The sequence below is a fragment of the Lissotriton helveticus genome, chromosome 3_1 (assembly GCF_964261635.1).
Source record: "Lissotriton helveticus chromosome 3_1, aLisHel1.1, whole genome shotgun sequence".
Lineage (NCBI taxonomy): Eukaryota > Metazoa > Chordata > Amphibia > Caudata > Salamandridae > Lissotriton > Lissotriton helveticus.
The window spans coordinates 1,020,193,178-1,020,202,017 of record NC_136061.1 but is presented as its reverse complement, the minus strand read 5'-3'; positions in this window follow the sequence as shown (position 1 = coordinate 1,020,202,017).

Below are 8,840 nucleotides of genomic sequence, written 5' to 3'. Positions count from 1 at the left end.
GAGGTCTCGGTACCAACTAAAAGACTTAAGAAAAGAAAGCACATTGAGCCTGGATACATAAAGAAATTGAGACTGAGAATAAAAACAGTAGAAGAAAAACGTGCAGAAGAAAGGAGAAGTGCTCGCATAGCAGAACAACCAGAAGATACTTCCAAGAGAAGGAGTGATCGAATAAAAAGACAAAACAAAAAGTACAAGTCTCCTGAATGGACGCTCGTGTTAGAAGAATTTGAAGATCTTGATATAACTGACGAGAGCGACGGAGAACCAGTCGCTGAGTACTCTGCCGAAGAAGAAGACGAGCCACCGTGAAATTGCACAAAGTAAGCTACTGGTGTAAAGACACAAAGAGGGGTCGAGAAAACTTCTTCTGAGCCAAAATGTCTGATTCAAACGTGAATGGTAGACCTAGTTGCAGTCGTTGCAAAACATGCTGCAAGGTATGTGTATGTAGTATAGTTATACTGATATTACTCTGGATAGGACTAACAGTTTTCATTCCTTTTGCGGTGAGCAAAAATACTAATACTGTCCCTACTGAAATTGTAAATACTGACAGTGAGGAGCCAACAACACAGAGTGTAGCAAGACATGAAAGAGCACGTAGACAAACAAATCGAGACTTAGAAGCATCAGATGAGGGAGGACTACATTATCATGGAGTAAAGAATAGAACGCATTTAAACGTTTTCGCAAACCTGTTAATACACTATGTAGAGACTATGGAAATTGAAGATTGCTATGTCTGCATGAAGCTACCTACCTCTGTAGCTGAAGGCGTGACATACCATCACCTGCCCTTAACCTATGGAATTTCCTGTAGCATTTTAGCTAGTTTATTTTACAAAAGAGGACCGTTACAGTACTATTACTCAAACAGTGACGTGATCTTTTCTGAACTTCCTATACGTGGGAACTTGAATCCTGTACATACCAAAAGTGACGTTACTCGCTATATGGGCGAATACTTTCTGACTATAGGTAATATAGACCTAGGTGACGCACACAGAGATAACTTGACCTGTTCTTTGCGTGAGCAGGAAAAGATGTTCCTGAACATGGCAGAGAAAAGGAGAATAAAAATAAAAAGAAAGGCAGATGACGAAACACAGAAAAGGTTAAACAAAGAGAGAGTAAGGGATTAATTCGCAACAAGCGAACGGAGTGTACTCCTGGTCCCCTAGGTCCAAAGTTTTACATAAACATAAAGAGGAGTACCGTCAGAAAGCAAAAAATGCGGACTGAGTGAGATGACTATCAAATGAAGAGAGTCCTTCTTTTGTTTAAAAACCCCTCACTCACCAACCTGGTTGGTGACATGCTTCATCATCGGGGTCCACCCTAATGGCCGAGTGCCATCAGGGTGTGCTGCGACACCTGAATTACAGTGGAGCGGGTATTTTGTGTGTGAAGTGAACAAAAATATGTTAAAAATTGTCCTGGTATCCTTGTGTGAAAAACTTTTATTAGCAAGTTACTGGACAATATTAAAATAAAGTGTGTGGATACAGTGAGGTTAGTTATGACCAAGTGTATCACTATGTGTGGTTCAGGTCTACATGTTTCAACCCATTAAGGGAAAATTCCGGGTTTTCTTCAGGACCAAAAAGAGGAAGATGGGTGGTCAGGACACACTAACGACCTGCCAGACCTAAATTCCTAAAGACTGTAGACAGAAAATCCAGTCACAGTCGCAATCTCACACTCAATGGTGGTGAGAAAAAAGCAAAAGACTCCTGTTGTGGGTCTTTAGAGCTTCACGGGGTAGAGGGAAGGATAAAGCCTCAGAGCGTAACGTATTAGTTGCTGCGTGATTAGAGAGCCTGGTACCTACTCGCCTCTCCGTGTTTCCCCGCTCCGGAGTACTCTGTCCGAAAATTGACCATAGACTAAGGTTCTACTGAACCTTAAAGTGCTGGCGAAGCACTTTGCTGGGAGTTCGCTGACCCAATCGGGGTCTTGATCGATAGCTGCAGAGAGGGTGGAGCGCAGGCGTTGCTTCCGAACTGCGGGTGCTGGTCCTGTCCTGAGGGTTTCCTGTCCTCTCCTGAGGTCCTGTCCTGATTCCTAATCTGAGGGTTTCCTGTCCTGTCCTGGGTGTCCATTCTGCACTTGCTGTCCATTGAGGGGTATCCTTCCTTGAGGGTTTCCTGTCCTTAACTGACCCGTGGCCAGGGTTTGGTTTCCACCCCAGTCTAGGTAAATATTGCTCTAAATTCTTTGAACTTGCACCTTTCTATTTTTCCTGTCTTTTGCTTTAATAAAGACACACCTTTGCATATGTTGACTTTTCCATGCTTTTGCCGCAACTATTGAAATCGTAAAGTCATTTGCATATTTTCATAACGTTTCCCATGTTACCCTACCTGTTAGAAATCATATTTTGCATTGCAGTTTGTCATTTTCTGATATGGTCTAGAACGGCCTTTCTTAAACTGTCCAAAGAACTTTTACCCTAAATGCATAGCGTTTCCTGTTGCATCTCATATTAGCATTTCCATGATTACCCTGACTTTATTTCTCTATAGTTATGTACTTTTCGTTATCTTGATTATCGATTGCCTTATTCTTGTAAATCTCATGTTTTCAGAAAACGAACTTTAGATAAAGACTTTAAAACTTCCAGTTGTCCGTGGTCATTTTACAAAGGTATTGAATGTCATTTTGAGTTGTATTTTGCTGCCTTTCCTTTTACAGCTAGCTCCCTGATCCATTGTGGTCATAGGTACCCGTGTCGGTGGATGGTAAGTCGGGTACGCTGAGTAATAACAGTAGGGAATTCACACAAATTGGTAGCAGCCCGTGAAGTCACCCGGTCAATGTATATGGTGAATTGAAATATATGGGCCCAAAGCCGGAAGCGGCGAAATTATTGGTTGGGTGACCTCGCGCGCTCTATCAATACTATAGAGGCGAAGGACACACGCGGTTAGGTGTACACAGGTGTACAAGAGCGCAATAACATGCACATGGACAAAAGTGTAGAGGCCAACCCAGATGTCCGGTGAGGGATAGGGTCAAATGAACATATCTGTTTGAGTGGTTGTGTCCAGAAAGGCTTGAAGGTCGGCAAGAGTGCGGAAGACCATTGCTTTGCCTTTGAAGAACATGCGTAACTTCGCTGGACCAGTGAAGGAGAAGGGAATGTTGCACTCTCTCTGTCGTTGATGCATTTCCAGGAAGCCCGTTCTTGTGGCCATAGTTAGTCCTGGGCGATCGTGATGCATGATCCATTCCATTCACCTTTTTCATTTTCCTCATGTGTGCGAGAATTATTTAGGTGTGGCGATAACGCAATGGTTTGAAGATCATTGATCTAGGGCGAGTGGAGTGACAAGGTCCGGAGCTGGACAGAGTGCCCAAAGAGATCCTGTGCTCCCTTTCGGTTTCAAAGTCTTTGTTGAATTTGATGCCCAGTGTTAGTGTGATCCAAGATTCCAGGAATTCAATGCAGGAGTTGGCCTCTTTTTCAGTGTTCTCAGGTAAGCCAAAATACATGGATGTCCTCTCCGGTTTCGGTCTTTTTCGTTCTGAGAGCTGCCCCAGCATCGTTTTCATTCTGCGATATGAGTGGTCCAAACGTTTTACAGTTGAGCTGTTGAAATCTTCCATGGAACTAATTCTAGACTCTGCTTCGGTGAGTCTGCTGGTGAGACATTTGCTGTCTTTGCAGTCTTTTAAATCTTTTCCTTTATGGGCAGCCATCTTGATGAGAGAGGCACAGTGTGAGCCAGAAAATGGGCCACACAGACTGATGGTGGTTGACCTGTTGTCTGTTGTTGCCTACTGGTTGCCGGTAGTTATCTGTTGGCTAGATGTTACTCTGCGTAGGATTTTTCCCAAAGGACGCTAGATGATTAGAGGTGATTGGGGATACCACCTGCTGGTTGCTGTTGTCTACTGGTTGTTGGCCGTTGCCTATTGTTGCCTACTCATGCCTACTGTTGCCTAATGGCTGCAGGCCCACTGGCTGTTGTCCTATGGCTGCTGGTAGTAGACCTATGCCTGTTGCCGAATTGCCTGTTGGTATGGTTATCTAGAAGATTGTTTGTTAAACAGTTTGGCAACTTATTGTCAGCTGACCTATTGATTGGCCTTGCTCCAGGTGTTGGTCCTGTTCATCACCCCCACAAAGATGCAGATGAAAAGTAGGCAAGAGAGGGGGGCCTGAAAGGGTTCTGTGTGTTTCTGATATGTCAGCCAAATAGAGCCAATCTAAGCTCAGAATAAGAACAGGAGACTGTGTCTCAGCTATGATATGGCTGCCATTTTGAGGTCAGGCAATGAGTTGTGCACTCCAGATGAGTCGCAAAGAAAAACGGGAAAGGACCGATAACCAGAGGTCCAGGGGAGTCCATAATGTGCTAATCAGAGCACTCGTTTGGACTTGGAGGATTGCAAGAGTTGCTATGCAGATGTAAAGATTAAGCCGATAGGAGTTGCGTAGGCCTCTAATGGCAGCCATGTGGTGGGCTCAGTTATGTAAGCTGATGCTGCTGTAGCTCTGCTGGTTCTCAAAAAGGTGGCCTCCGGGTGTGTGACATAGTGGCACACAGTCGGGGATGCAGAGCGGAGCAGTCAAAAGCAGGTAGGCTCTTCACTGTGGTGGAAGCTGAAGCTCCATTAGGTCTCAGGGAGGTGGCCTCCAGGTGCGCGTCACAATGATCACAGTAATGATAGCAGGGAAGCAGAGAGGGTTTTAGGCACTGGAGCAAAGTAGGCAAGCTGTTTATGGCAGTAGTGGCGGTTGCAGCAATTGGGAGTGCCTGCTACTTATCTGGCACAGAAGGTGTTGTACAGCCGGCGAGGCGTGGTCGCATCAGGTAAGTGATGCTGTGCCAAAGAAAGCTCTGACCCCTGCAGTTGAGATGCTGTATACACACACTGCAGGTATGATCCTATTAGTTGCAGACAAGTGTTGGTCATGAGGCCAATATGGGGTGAAGGAGCTGTCAGTGATGGTTCTTAGAGATGGTGGACGCATTTTGAGCAACAATGTCATCAAAGGCCCCGGTGGTTTAAGCAAAATTTCCAGTGGATCAAATAGCTGGAATCATTCTTCGGTGGCACTGCAGGGATTCATCATTGTTTGGCTGATGGTGGAGTTACTTCATTTGTCCGGATGCACGGTTAGAGCGTGAGAAGTGAGCGGATGGAGCGCGGAGCCAACAGCCTAGGAAGCCATCGCAAGCCATGCCCTCCAACTGGAACATCCTTATAACAAGCCTTAACCTACTCCCCATTTCCACACACACACGTTTCTCTGTGCCCTTAGGGGTTCAAGCTGGTAGGATGGTAGAATTCTGATATTTTTCTCTTATATTTCTACAGTTTCTTCACTTTGTGAAGATATCCGCCGCTCCTGCATTGTGGCAGCTCAGATCAGGCTGGCACAGTTGCTGGAGCATTTGGCTCTTGCTCGTGATGAAGTGCTTTTGCCCTCCAAACCCAACTGGCGCTGGACCCCTTTTGATGACCCAGTAGCTCACTGTCCTCTTGGCGCCTCTTTCCATGCTTTGTGTGGTGTAGCCTGAGTGTTGCAGGTGGGTGCCAACTGAAACATATAGTAGTGCGGGCCTATTACGAAGAGGATGCCTTGCTACGTCTTCCTTATAGTTTGCCAGTGACTGCTCTTAGGAAGTGCTCTTTTTAAGAGCACTGCTTCTGCTGTGCCTCCTCTGACAACTGGCATTCACCTTACCTCAACTGACCCTTGTTGGAAGGCATAGGCTGCAGGCATAATCTTGTGCCTGGTCTTGAAAATGAAGAAACCCTCTCATCTTTGGAAGTTCTCGTTGCAGGTGTTTTGCATTTTCCATGGGTTATGGTGGTTGCTTATAAGCACACCTGTTAAGATAGGTGAGTTGGAAATTATTTTCCTAGTTTCTGTTGTACTCTAAGGTAGGTCTATGTCTAACATGTGCTCCTGCCTTTGTGATGTGGGGTTCTATTCTCCAATGTGCTTTTCCTCACTGACATGGGTCTTTGTTGGCTGCAAAGCTCTACTATCTGCAGTGGGGAATTGTTTGTTAATTTCTTGTTGCCATTGAGAGCTCATGGTGACTCATTTCCTTACTCATGTGTCTGTTGTTTTGATTGAATTTGGAACTACGCCCACTGGGTGTTCTTTTGCTGGACTGGAATTTTCATTCACTGAGCTCATGCAGTGTGTCAGGATATGGTCTAAGCATGTCGCTGACTCTGCTGACAATTCAAGGATACATAGGTCTAGACAAAGACACTCCAAAAGGAAATGTAGAGACAATAGCTCTTGGTCCTCTGCTTCTGTGTCCCCTAGTAGGGACTGCTTTGATCCTTCTTCAGAAGATACACTGTATGGTTGTTCATTTTGGGGGCTTGGAACAGCTGTTGGCTACTGTGATATCTTTACAGCTTCGGTCTTTGATGGAAGCAAATTTGAAGGCTGTTCTGGATCAGTGCTTGCCTGTCATGCCTTTCCTACTCTGCCTTCTCCTTTATCTAAGGAACAACATTAGTAAATATGTGAGGGTAAAGGTGTTGGCAGAATTGACAGGTTCAGGAGAATTTAGGAAGTATCTGTGCCATCTACATCTGAGGCTTCTGTGGAGGAGAAAGACAGGTGGTACCAGCAGATCAGTGACCCTGCTCTCCTCTGTCTGTGTAGAACTTATCCCAGTTTAATTTTCAGACACCAAGACACATTCAGCAGTGCCTGCACGTTGTTTGCTTTTGTTCCAAGCAGCAATATGCAGACGGAGGGAGGGTGTTCATATTTCAGACTTCAGCTGGACACATAACAAAGGTCGAAGTTGAGGGGCCATCAAGCCTCATTTTGTTCCACTATCCCGTCTGGGAGCTATCAGGAGCCTCAGACCTAAATGTGAATGCAAGGGAGGGGAAACAAAGGCACACAGCATGTTATCCTTTCACAAGTACTTAAGAGAGGTATTCTTTTTACTTTATTCAATCCCTGTATATAAGAGATATGCACCCTTAAGAATGTCAGATGTGTTGTTCTGTCCCACTATTTACACAAATAACAATTAAAATAACATTATTTTGTTTTATTTCTTTTCTAGCACTACTCATCCTAATGCAGGGTGTTGAAGCAATTAACATCACATGTTCACTTTATACATTGACAATAAATCATATAAACGTCGAAATCAACGTACAAGATGTGTTACATAAGACAGTGAGGGTTACAAGGTGTAGGAGTTATATGTCCTTCATAGCTCACTGTGCTAATTCGAAACTATTACAATTTATAAACTACAAGTAACAAAAGTATCACTGTGCAAAAAGCAGTAACAAACCTACATAGCTACATAAAATAAAATCTCTCATCTGCATGTTACATGATGTGATTTACAAGTAACAAACCTACCTAGCTACATAAAATAAAATCTCTCATCTGCATGTTACATGATGTGCTTTGCAAGTTACACATTAACCCTCTATGCTACTTGGACCCAAAAAGTGGGACTAGACAAAACACAGATCTCTCAAGCAAATGTGTTACCCTTCAAAGTTATCCTATTATTATTATTGTTGCCCGGTATTTACTGGGCTCAAAAAGATCTCTGCCTTAACACCTTAAGATATTTAAAATGCAGACTTTGCAATCAGATAAGCAGAATATATTTACTGTCATGTTTCTCCTTGTTGCCAATGCCTTTGTGGCAGAGTTAAAAAAAATATATACATAGAGGGCCACATTTTACGTAGGGGTTGCGTCAGTTGTTTTGGAACAACCCTGGCGCAAAATGTAATTTGTTGAACCTCACAATGTGCTCAAATGTACTCATGATAGACATATGCAACATATGTGTGAGGTGTTAAGATCTGATGTCACTTCTTGTGATGTCACTTCCTGTGAAGTCATGAGTAGTAGGGCCACTGCCTGTGATGCCGCGCTATTATGTCGCACTCTGATGTCACGTGCCATGATGTCACTTGCATACTGGCTAACTAAGTTAGTCGCCCCACATCTGTTTTTTAGGACTTGCGCCCTGTATGGCACCATGCTATCAGTGAACTGCAAACTGTGGAAATCCCTATTGGATGATCAGGCTCTACCCTCCTGTCTCATACGGTTTGATTTAATCTGGTATGTGCCTGCTGTGTGACCCTGTTCTTACTTTACTTCTTTTGTACTATATGCACTGTTATTATCTGTAATAAAGCCTAATAAAAAAGAAATATTCCCCCTTGTAGGTTGTACAGGTTAATTCCCTGACATCTTAAAGACTGCCTCAATTTTTCTCTGTCTGTTGGTGTCTGTAAATATATTGATGGACATTGCTCCCTTTGTAGATTCTGTTAACAAAAAGGTGAAGCGTACTTTCAGAAGAGCTCACTTAGCAGCTATGTTCTGGCTGATAGTTGATACATACCTTGTTTATATGTTGCAATCTGTCTCAACACTTTTATTCACCAATTGGCAATGGCATAGCAAGGCAGCAATCGGCCTTAATGCAGCAGGGAATTTGGGCCTCCGTCACCTGGTATGGTAGTAAAAAAAAAACACCTACTACTTAGGATAAAAAGGGAACCTCATACTACCAAGCCCTGGTGCCACTGAACCTGCTGCACTTATGATAGCCACGTGCCTGCTGACTGAGGCTATGTGTTAAGTTGAGGACTTTGGCTCTTTTCTGCAGGTATGGAGAAGCAACTTCAGCTATCTTGTTACTTGGCTTTGGTTTGGTTGCCCTGAAAGGAACAGCTTTGACTGCTGTGTCAGTGGTCGCTGGTTGAATGCTGTAATGGATGAGAGCCTGGAAGGGGGGAACTTCACAGAAATCTTGTCTCCTGAAGAATTTGTATTTGGGCTGGGCGAATTACATGCTCTTACC